Source organism: Tursiops truncatus, chromosome 11 (genome assembly GCF_011762595.2).
Source record: "Tursiops truncatus isolate mTurTru1 chromosome 11, mTurTru1.mat.Y, whole genome shotgun sequence".
NCBI classification, from domain to species: domain Eukaryota; kingdom Metazoa; phylum Chordata; class Mammalia; order Artiodactyla; family Delphinidae; genus Tursiops; species Tursiops truncatus.
In genome coordinates, this window is record NC_047044.1 from 65446808 (window position 1) to 65458296 (window position 11489).

At 43.4% G+C, this 11489-nt stretch overlaps 1 long non-coding RNA gene across 1 annotated transcript; it reads left to right on the plus strand.

Annotated features, from left to right (window-relative positions):
• Window positions 1-4368: 4368 nt before the first annotated feature.
• LOC109549877 (uncharacterized) lies at window positions 4369-7957 on the plus strand. The gene is made up of 2 exons (XR_004528987.2): window positions 4369-5474; window positions 6277-7957. It is a non-coding gene; the product is annotated as an uncharacterized lncRNA (long non-coding RNA).
• The last annotated feature ends 3532 nt before the right edge of the window (window positions 7958-11489 follow it).

The window sequence follows — 11489 nt, forward strand, 5'->3', positions numbered from 1 at the left end:
TTAAAGGCTTAGCTGCCGAGACCTTCCCCAAGGACCACAACGACCGCTTTCCTACCCCTGTGCTGTGGCAGCCAGTTATACTTTGAATTTGCCCTTCACAAACACTCCATCAGCAAAAGACAACTGGAAAATCAAAGTAAGCAAGGCTAAGTTTTTAAAAACACGCTATGTCAGATGAAGTAGAATGTAAAGTAGAAACTTTAGCCTCAGGAATAATCAATGAAACAGAAGGAAGTAGAGAGAAAATGCAGGCAATTACATTCATTCCTTAAAGGAAAAGGTGATATTTATGCAAACTCTTGCCAAATTCGAACTGTTTTCTTTCACAGCCTTCCATCTCCTTTCTTAAATCTTTCTTCCACTTCCCAAAACGCCACCCCCCAACTCCTAGAACCTTCAAGCCATCAACTGGCCTCAACATTCTGATGAACTGATCAGATTCCGATCAGAGGCCGATCATGAGCACGTTCTGAGGGCCCTTTAACCTTGGGGTGGGGGTCAGGGTTGAGTTTTATTAAGTATACAATCACAGTCCCTTGTTTCTGTATTAATATTCTAATCTATAAAGTATTTTCACATAAATATTCCTTTAATTCTTGACAATCAGCATGGGATTATTCCTATTTTATAGTTCTGGAAACTGAGGCTCAGAAAAGTGAGGCCACAAAACTTTGAACTCACAGAACCGAAACTGGATTACAAATGAAATTGGAGAACTGTGAAAGACTCGGGGAGGGGGAGAGAGACTTGGCCAGGAGGGGCGGGGCCTGATGGAGAAAGGTGGAGCTAGGCTATTTTTGTTAGGGGGTTACCACTTAAGCAAATCTGCTTTACTGTGGAATTAACCTCTATTAATTCCCCAGGGTTTTTCACAGCGTCTTTATTGCCTCCACAACTCAAGCTATCCATTCTCTAAAAATTCCAAGATTTATTTATTTATTTGTTTGTTTATTTATTTGACAAATTTTTTGTACAATGGCTACCTTGGCGATACTGTTCTAAGGAGGAGTTTAAGGAAGGTACACCCGTATGTTTTATATTTGTGCTGCTTCAGAATAGAGTGTTTGTAAATTGAGAACTGTCCGTATGGCATGTGTGATGTCATTAAATATATATTCGGTCAGTCCAAAAGTATCTGGCATTTGTCCTTTACCAACATTACTGAGTATTTTAGTTTCTCAGTCATGCGAGCTTAAACTGCACAGCCGAATCTAATGAATGTCAAACTTGTGCAGTGACTCAAGTCGATTAAAGTATTTTTAAGCAGAAAAAAATTAAGAGTCACAAAGGATCAATTGGGGTGAATAGTCATGTTAGGGGAATACAAAGAGGAATCCTTTTGAACCATCCGTTCTTCTGAATATGTTTAAATGTGCGTTAAATACAACTGTTAAGAAAAAAATGTTTATGTGAAATAACACACATCTGAAATGGGAATGTGTTGTTCTTTGTATGTAAAAGAACTGCTATGCAATCTGAAATATTTTTTAGTAATAGAAATATATGTAAGTTAATAAAACTATGCCCTTTTACCTATTTTTGGTAACTATCAGCTCTGTCCAATAGTACTTTCTGCAGTAATGAAAATCTCTGCCCAATAGAGGAGCCACTCGTCACATGTGGCTGTTGAGCCCCTGAAATGTACCTAATGCTACTGAGTAACTAAATTTTTAATTTAATTTTAATCAATTTAAATTTAAATAGCCTCTTGTGGCTACTGGCTGTCTTAGAGAGTTATCAGGTTCCCCTCAGCTGTAAAAAAAAATCCTATGATTCTATCATTCTAAAGACCCCAAATTGTGAGGTCAGGATTAAGACTGGGGTTATTTATTAATTGGGTGCAGAAATAAAGTAAGCTAACCTGACAAAATTTTTCAGAGGTTGTTTTTGCTCTTATTTAATAAACATCAAAAAGTATTATGTGCAAAATAACAAGTTGGACAATGGGATATATACCCATGCTCAAAATATATATCCCTGACCGGGTAGTTTATATCTAGTGGTAAAGAAAGAAAGAAAGAAAGATGATAGATAGATAGATAGATAGATAGATAGGAAGAAAGAGAAAGAAAACAAGGAAATATAAGAAAGGAGGAAAGTGGGAGGAGTTTGGACAGAGACTATGTCCCAGTGGGTACACTGGTCTCACAGTTTCTGTTAAATCCCAACTCAGTACATCTAACAAGACAAGGCTGACCAGTAAACTCATCCTTTTAACTAGTATTGCTTACTAAGCTCCTATTTTAGGACAAACAACTGTGCTGACCTCTGGTGACACACTGCTGAGAAAGACAGGATGCCCTTCCGGAAACTTAAGAATCTTCTAGGAAGTAGAGTCAGGTGAGCAAGCAATGAGAATACAATGTACCACTGCAGGCATAGATTCTAGGTGCCCCAGGAGCACAGAGAAGAGGCTTCTAACCCAGTCTTGGAGGCTCAGGGAAGGCTTCAAGAGCAGAAAAGAAAGTTCCAGGAAGAAAAAAAAGAAAAAACCTGGAGTATCTTCCCTATTGAATCCACCTAATATTTATATTTCTTTGTGGAAATTTCCTTTTCATTGGGCATTATGTCATCGACCATTTCAAGGGTGTTCACTTCTTGAGTACATTTCAATCGATATATATTATTCAAACTGATGATTGAACAGCTTCATCATTTTCCTGGAGGGCTTACCATGTCCTAGGCGCTAAAGGTATATGTGGAGACATTTCTCCTAAGGAAAATAAGTTCCCAGGTCAAATATTTCAATAATCTTCCATGCAAGAAAAATGTAATACTGCCCTGGGATGCATGGTTTCTTCTTAAGAGTTTCTTTTTTAAATTATGTGATTTTCTATCCAAACTAAATTTAGACATTTCTCCGAAATAAACTTTAGGAAGGCTAAATAAGTAAAAGGAAAAAAATCCCCAACGAAATGTAAATTTAATATTTCAATGCAATTATGCTTGTTAGTAGGGAATTTCTATAGCATTGTGACCACAACGTGGGATTTACCTCGGACAGTTTGGGTTCAAATTACAGTTCTTCCACTTACAAGCTGGAGGGGACTTGTTATCTAACTCGACTGTGCCTCAACTTCTTATCTCTAAGGAATGAAGCTAAGCTGGTTAATGGGACAATAACAGCTCCTACTTCACACAGTGGATGAATTAAATAATCGCATATTTATAAACAACTGAAAATAGTGCCCGCCCCAAGTACTACAAGGACATCAGCTATTCTTATTAATTACAATAATTCTAATTGCAGAAACCTACGAGAAAACAATACACACAGTTCTGGTGGGAAAGTTAAAACTGGTGTGGAAAAAAAGGGACATCCGGCAAGTCCCCAGTCTGTACTTTTGCCTCAAGGTGGGAGTGAGAGAAAAAAGCCCCCAGAACAGACTGTGAGGAAACCTGAAAAGAGCAAATCCATAACGCTGTCTTCCCAGGCAAAGCAGTCGGTAAACAAAGATCTTAACTTCCTAATTCGGGCTAGTATATATATTTTTTTAATTTGCTTCCAAGACTTTGATGGAGCGACTTGAGGAAAAGGAAACGGTCACAATTACTAGAAAGAACTTAAAAAAACACTGGAGATGAAGCAGTTGGAATACTTCTGGAACAAATGTTTCCTTGTAAGAGCAGAGATAGGGGCGGGGTGTCTGTGTAATGTCTACTCAACGCAATAGAAGGATCAGAGGAAATCTTCGCCGATTTCGATTTCCAAAAGTCTTAACGGGGAACCATCTGGAACCTGCTGCACAACAAATCCCACGTTCACCGAATCCTCGAGGATTTCCTCGTGGGTCCGGGAGTTTCATCTGACAAATACCAGTGTCTCTGGGACTCCCCGGGTACAAGGGATGGGTCAAGGCCTCTCACCCTTTCGTCCCTCCCTCCGGTGCACGCTTTCACAGCCACAGTACCCCACGGCAAGAGCCACGTACACAGGCACCGACAGCTGCCAACAGGGCGTGATCGCTTCCCAGACTGCAATCTCCCCAGCAGGGCATTCCCACGCGGCCAGGGGAGTCCGTGAAAACTCCGCAGGGCCTCGAGGCCCCCTGCGGCTTTCCTCAAAGGACCCCGAGAAGAGCCCTGATGTTTAGAGCAGTGTAGGTTTTGCAGGTCGCAGGCGCGGGCTGGGCGCGCCCGGTGCAAGCCCGGCTGGCGTGCACTTGGCAGCCTCCCAGCTGACGGAGCTGGACCAAGGGGGCATTGCGGGGGCCGAGATAAATGCTCGCGTCTCCGCACCACTAGTCTCCTCTCTCCTGGACTCCCCGGCCTCCCCCATCACTTCACTCTTCTCCTCCCCCCCCGCCTTCCCCTCCCCGGTTCCCCTCCTCTCCCCTCCGCTACCCTACCCGGGGTCCGGGAGGCGGCGCCTGCTGAGTCACCGTCACGTGGCCCCGGGTGCGCAGGGGCGGGCTGCGCCTCGGCGGCACTGGCGCTCGGAGCCCTAGTGGAAAATTTTCGGAAACCTACTGGGGCTGCGCGCCCGAGGCCCCGCCTCTCTCCCCTCTGCCCCACCCCCACCCCCACCCCCTTCCCGGTCCCCGGCCTTCCGGCCGCAGCCTGGCGCGCCGCTGTGGAGGTTCCTTTCTCCCCGGGAGCGGCGCTGCGCACGCCCCGCCCGCCGCCGCCCCCTAGGCTGGCGCCGCCCGCGCCGCTGGCCCTCCGGCCGGCAGCCCTCACTTCCTTAGCGACCCTTCTTGGAGCTCCGAGCCGCCGTGCGGTCTTGCCCCCGACCTTGTGTGTACCCGGCTGGCATCCTGAGAGGCGAGGAGCGGCGTCCTGGCGCCTTCGCCTTCGCCTCTGGGGCGCCGCAGCCCCCTCGGCCCCGCCACCTCCGATCCGCGTGACACGGGTCCCCCCCATACCTCTTGGGGGGGGGTGGAAGACAAAGGAAGGAGATGGTTCCAGTGGGCGTCTTGCCTTCTACTCATTTAACGCCCTGCATTGCCTCGTCGTTCGAACACATCGTGTACTCGGCCCTATTGTAAATAGTTTACTTACCCCCGCTTACCACCAGGAAAATAAACAAGTTGTTTTCCCTACCCCATAACATTCCCCACTTCGTTTTTCCAGCCACGAATAAAATGTATTCCTGAGACAGCAACTTTGGGGAGTTCGTTGGCCTCACCCACCCAGGGGTGACAAATGGTTACACAATGACGATATTTCACTCAAAAGGGGTGTGTTAATGTGCGTGGATCACTTCAAGAAAGCAAACATTTCACAGTTTCCTCGACTGGTGGACTCTTGGACTGTCCTTTCGGATGGGTGTCGCTGAATGGGGAGGGGGGTTGAGAAGTGGCGTCGGCACCAGGTGTCTCACGATGAGGTTAGTTAGAGGTGGACGCAGGCGTCTTAATCGGACACCAGGTACCAAAGATTTCGTCCAAAACAGTGGGAGTTTTACCTGAATAAAGATCCCGGAACCAAGCCCAGATATTAAAATGCTTTCCAGCTAAGAACCAGAATTGCAGGTATGTTAATTTTAATAAATCCTTATTTCAGTATCTTAGCTCTGGGCAAAGAAAGATACGGAAACTGACTGAAGGCCAGGAATATAAGTCCATGGTGGCTTAAGAATGTTTTGAGTAGAACACATCATTCAGTCGCTGTCATTTTTCTCTGGACAAGAAAACAGACTGTTAACAATTAAGCGTAAAAATAAAAGTATTTTTAAATCGCTCTATTTTGGAAAATTATGAGTCTGAAATTTTAAAGTCGCTTACTGCTCATTAGCAGGTGTCAGTTTACCCAGTGAAGGAACCATGGTCAATTTAAAACAATCCATCATCTTTCTGACACTGTTTTCATTCATATTCATTAGTATATACCACACCTACCAAAATGGACCATTCCAAGGTCATAGGAAAATGCCATTGGGTAAAAACCAGAAAAAGGTCTTTAATCAAGTCATTTCTTCCCCCTTTATTTGGTGAGGAGATGAGATAAACAGAGTACTGATACTCTAGGAAGTTCTACAGTCCTGACATAAATATGTTTATACTAAAATGTCTGTAAAGCTATCTAAATATTGCTAAATTTTTTTAAGGTTGAGTTTCTGTGCACACCATAATTTTCTTTTTCAATGAGTGGTGAGGTATGCACTCACAAAACGTTAATGCTTGTGAACGTATGGATTCATAATAAAAAGTGGTTTTTTTGCGTGACTATGTTACCATGCCAGTAGGATCAGAGACATCCACAGCAGTACTTCCCGGAAATATCATCTCTCTTAATAAAATTGACTCACAGAATTGGTACTTCTTTCTTTTTCAGTGGATGTGGCCCTGTCTGCACATGAGCCCTGAAACCACTGCAGCCAACGCGTGACCATGACAGGCAATAGCTCCAGCATGCTGAAGATGGCAGAATGAAAAGACGGTGAGCTCTTAATCTTTGAGGAGATTAAAAGGCCTAGGACTAGAGGCCTAAAAGAATTAACCTTAGGACTGCCCTATCTGTAGACTTCCGGTTATACGAGATAGTAAGTGTCATTATTTAAGCCACTTATAATTGCATATTGTGTTTCTTGCAATAAAAACTCTTCTGCTACTGACAACCTCTCTGTGGTAGCTAGCCTCCAGAAGGCCCCAACGATCCTCACCTTCTGGTAGTCACATCTTTGTATAATCCCCTTGTACATTGGATCGGGGCTTGCTTTTGTGACTAGTAGAATATGGCGGAAATATAAAATGTGATTTCCAAGTCTAGTTTATAAAGGCATTGCCTTGATCTCTCTTGGATCACTTGCTTTGGAATCAGCCACGTACCATGTCATGAGGATGCTCAGTCAGGCTTGTGGAGAAACCTTCTTGGAGAAAAATCAACTGGCCAGTACCAACTTGCCAGCATGTGAGTAAGTGACCTTAGAAACAGATCATCCAACCTTAGGCCATCAGATAACTACAGAAATAGTTATCATATGGCTACAACCTCATAAAAGACTCCAAGCTAAAACACACAATTGAATTGCTCTCGAATTTCTGATTCATACAAACTTTGAGAGTTTCAGCCACTGAGTTTTGGAATAATTTTTACACAGCAACTGCTACCTAGTAGAGTATCCTTCAATACCAGAAAAACACGCCAAAGTCACCTGGGTGCTCAGACTTACTACTATTGCTTGGGGCTTAGGAGCTGTCTTAACAAAGATAAAATATAGCCCTTCATTTGTTGGGCCCCTACTAAGCATAATCTCAAGAATAAAATATAAAATATGACAAGAAAAAAAAGAAAGGAATTTATTGAGGAACCTGGGAGAGATTAATGCTAAGAAAATATGGAAGTCATTGGAATAAAGGGAGGCATCTGAGCTGAAGGGAAATGGGGGGCGGGGGTGGGAGTTCACTATTGCTCCATAATGCCAGTGTCCATACTTGAATTTTCAATAACACTGTCTGGACAAGAATGTCAAAATGTGTACATTGCAAAAAGTCATATTAATTAGGTAAAATGAAGCCATTAGAAAGCAATTCTTGAAATCAGTTCTCATGCTTGTGGCTTACAGAAGACTGGCCTCAAGGAAAAATCTGTCCTTTTCCACCATCAAGTCATTGCAACAGACGTTTATTATGTGCTAGGCACTGACGGATAAAGTTAAATGTGCTAATTCAATCAACACTGTTGAACTCCTTCAGTGTATGAGGCACTGTTCTAGGCAGTGATGATTCAACGATGAGCAAACCAAAAGACTTATCCTTACTTATCCTTGTCTCCAGAAAGGAGTTTGAGAGGGAAAATGCAGGAAGGGGGAAGAAATCATAGGCAAATAAACAAATAATGAAATAATCTGTTCTTATACCATGAAAAAATACAAAAACTAAAATACGACAATGAGGAAATGGAGATTGCATGCAAGGGGCAACTTTTGCTAGGATGGCCAAGGAAGACTTTTTTTTATAAGTTAGAATAATCTCTTTTTATTTTTAATTTTTAAATAAATGTATTTATTTATTTTTGGCTGCGTTGGGTCTTGGTTGCTGCGTGTGGGCTTTCTCTAGTCGCGGCGAGCGGGGGCTACTCTTCATTGCAGTGCGCGGGCTTCTCATTCCGGTGGCTTCTCTTGTTGTGGAGCATGGGCTCTAGGCACACGGGCTTCAGTAGTTGTGGCTCGCAGGCTTCAGTAGTTGTGGCTTGCGGGCTCTAGAGCGCAGGCTCAGTAGTTGTGGCACATGGGCTTAGTTGCTCCACGGATGTGGGATCTTCCCGAACCAGGGCTCGAACCCGTGTCCCCGCCGTTGGCAGGCTGATTCTTAGCCACTGCGCCACCAGGCAAGTCCAGAAGACTTTTTTTTTTTTCAGGAGTGATATTTAAACAGACCTAAGTGATGCTACCCAAACATAGAGACAAGGAGATTTCCAGGTGGAAGAAACAGCAAGTACAATGCCCTGAAAAGGGAATAACTTAAGAGTATTTCAGGGACAAAAAGAAAATCATTGTGGCTAATACATAGTGAAAAGGAACAGTATAAATCAACTGTACTCCAATAAAAAATAATTTTAAAAGAAGATAGAATGATGCAACAAAAAGAAAAGAAAAGAAAAGGAAAAGAGTGGCAGGAGACAAGGCTGAGGAGGTAGGCAAGGGCACAACCAGGCAAGGCCATGGTGAGTGAGGAATATGGACTTCATTCTGGTTGCAATTAGAAACCACTGAGGGCTTTCACAATTTATTCTTTTAAGCAAGGGATTTCATTTACGTTCTGAGAAGATCTTACTTTCTGCCAGGTGGAGAGCAGACAATGAACACCAAGAACGGAAGCCCAGAGATGAGTTAGGCTGTGGCGTTTGCAGTGATCCAGGAGAGAGGCGATGGCCGCTTGGACTAGGATCCGAGTAGTGGAGATGGCAAGATTCTGAATATATTTGGAGGCAGAACCCTCAAGACTTGCTGATGGATTGGGTATTTGAGGAAAAGGAGGGCTCCCTCATGAATGGTAGCATTATACTTCTAAATTGTAAAGAATTAGGAGAGGAACAGTTTTGCTAGGGAAGTCAAGAGTTCTGCTTTGGGCTTCCCTTTGGGCGCAGTGGTTGAGAGTCTGCCTGCCGATGCAGGGGACACGGGTTCGTGCCCCGGTCCAGGAAGGTCCCACATGCCGTGGAGCGGCTGGGCCCGTGAGCCATGGCCGCTGAGCCTGCGCGTCCGGAGCCTGTGCTCCGCAACGGGAGAGGCCACAGCAGTGAGAGGCCCGCGTACCGCAAAAAAAAAAAAAAGAGTTCTGCTTTGACCAGTAAGGAATGAGATAGATGCTGTTTAGACATATTAGATAATATGCGTTCTACTGTGTACTCCTACATTTATTCATTCAACAAAAATGTATTACCAGGTACTGTTCTAGGTACTGGAGCTAACAGTGATCAAAGCAGGTTAAACCTCTGCCTTCATGGAACTTATATTCTAGTGAGGGAGACCAACAGTAAACAGATAAATAAATATAATTCGGGTAGTGGTAGGTACTTAAATAGATACTTCAGTGTATTTCATTCATCCAAATACTCAAAAAGTACCTTCTTTTTACAAGTGACTAGGTCAGTTGTGATCAGCCAGATTCTACCCTAAAAGATATTAACAGAAAATGTCGTACATAGACAACACGAAAAGAAGTGGCACAAAAAGATACTTACAAAGCACTACGTTCAAAGTATTGAATAGAATGAGATCAGTTGCAAATGGGAGCATCAAATAAAGAGAAATTAATGAAAGGTCTGGCATTTAAGGTGGGCCTCAAAGGAAAGATAAGAGTTTAGATACATGGTGATAGCAGGGAAGAGGAGGTATGAAGAATATTCCAAGCGGTGGGTAAAGTTTGAATGGGATATGGGAAATGGTTCGAGAACAGTGGCAAACGCACAGCGTAGAAGAAGGGGAATGTATTAGTTATCAATGGCCGAGTAATAAACTACTGCAAAACTTAGTGGCATAAAACAACAAACATTTATTATCACTTATTTCTGTGGGTCAGGAATCCAGGCTGGGCTTAGCTGGGTCCTCTCACTAACGTATTAGCTGGGACTGCAGTCATCTCAAGGTTCAGCTGGCCATGACCAGCTTCAATGCTTACTCTTGTGACTCTTGGCAGGCCTCCCTGGGCTGTTGCCAGAGACGTTAGTTCCTTGCCCTGTGGGCATCTCTGTAGGACAGTTCACAAGATGGCAGCTGGTTTCCCTCAAAGCAAATGAGGGAGAGAGCAAGAGAGAACAAGATGGAAGCCAGAGACTTTTTGTAACCTAATCTTAGAAGTAACATACCATCACTTTTGCTGAATAGAAGCACATCAGTAGGTCCAACCCATATTCAAGGAAAGGGGATTACAAATGAGTATGAATATCAGGTGAGGTGCACTGAGCTTCATCTCAGAAGCTGCCTACCACAAGGAACAGTGGGGGATTAGGATGGAAATATAGGCTAGTGCCACTTCAAGGGAAGCCACGAAAGCCAACCTGAGAATGAAACTACTCGGCTGGACATGAAGGGTAGAGACAAGCAAAGATAATGTGGGAGCCCACTTCGGGCAAACTGAAATGCTGGATAAATAGAATTTTGAGGACCATCCTGAAGACGATCTTGTTCAACCACAGGTTGGGAAACAGCTAGAGCCCCCAGAAACAGACCCACTCTATTTTATTAGGTGATAATGGTCAAATAATTCTACAGAAGAGAGCTATCTACCCTCCCTAAAAACTTCTACCGACCTATCTTGACAATGCAGTGCATTCCTGAAAATCCAGAGTTGGCAACTAGTATTTGTGATTATTTTCCTGTCTTAGGATAGGTTTACTCTTAGTAGCTTTGAAAATTCTTTGATCCCAGCCCACAGTAAGAAATAGATTTTACTTCATAACTCAGAATATATACATATTTGTACATAATCCAAATTAGTTTTATAGAATAGTACTAGCATTACTATATATGGCATACTGATATTTTAAATTCTATTTTGTTCTATTGAATTAAAGAAAAAAAAAAGCGTGTAGTAATCCACTGAATTCATCACTGTCCTTTCCTGGGTCCCATTCTGCAGGTCTGAAAGACACTGTTCTGCTAAAACATTTGCTTAGGAATAGAGCAAAGTCATAGCACTTCTGACCAACAAGAATTTGGCGGTATAATTTCCTAGAAATTGGGTCAGGGTACTGTGTCCCATGCACTCTAGCCCAGGGCATAAGGGCAAAAACTCAAGCACATCAGGCCTCACTTGGAAGCCACTTGAGTAACCAGATATGCCTCAAGTGGCCTCTGAAAACATGAATCAAATTTGCAAACGAAAAATCAATGTTTCAATACCTCCCCCTCTTTTTTGTCATTTACTGTTCAGGTTCTTGTCATAGAGAAGTCAGAACAGGATTACAGGCCTCCCCCCAACACACACGCACACACCCCCTCAATTTTACAGGTTTCCTTAAGCCTGCACTGCAATCCAAACCACCAAAACATCCAATGGACAAGAGAACTAGTCTGAGAGTAGGATTTGCCAACCATAACCACC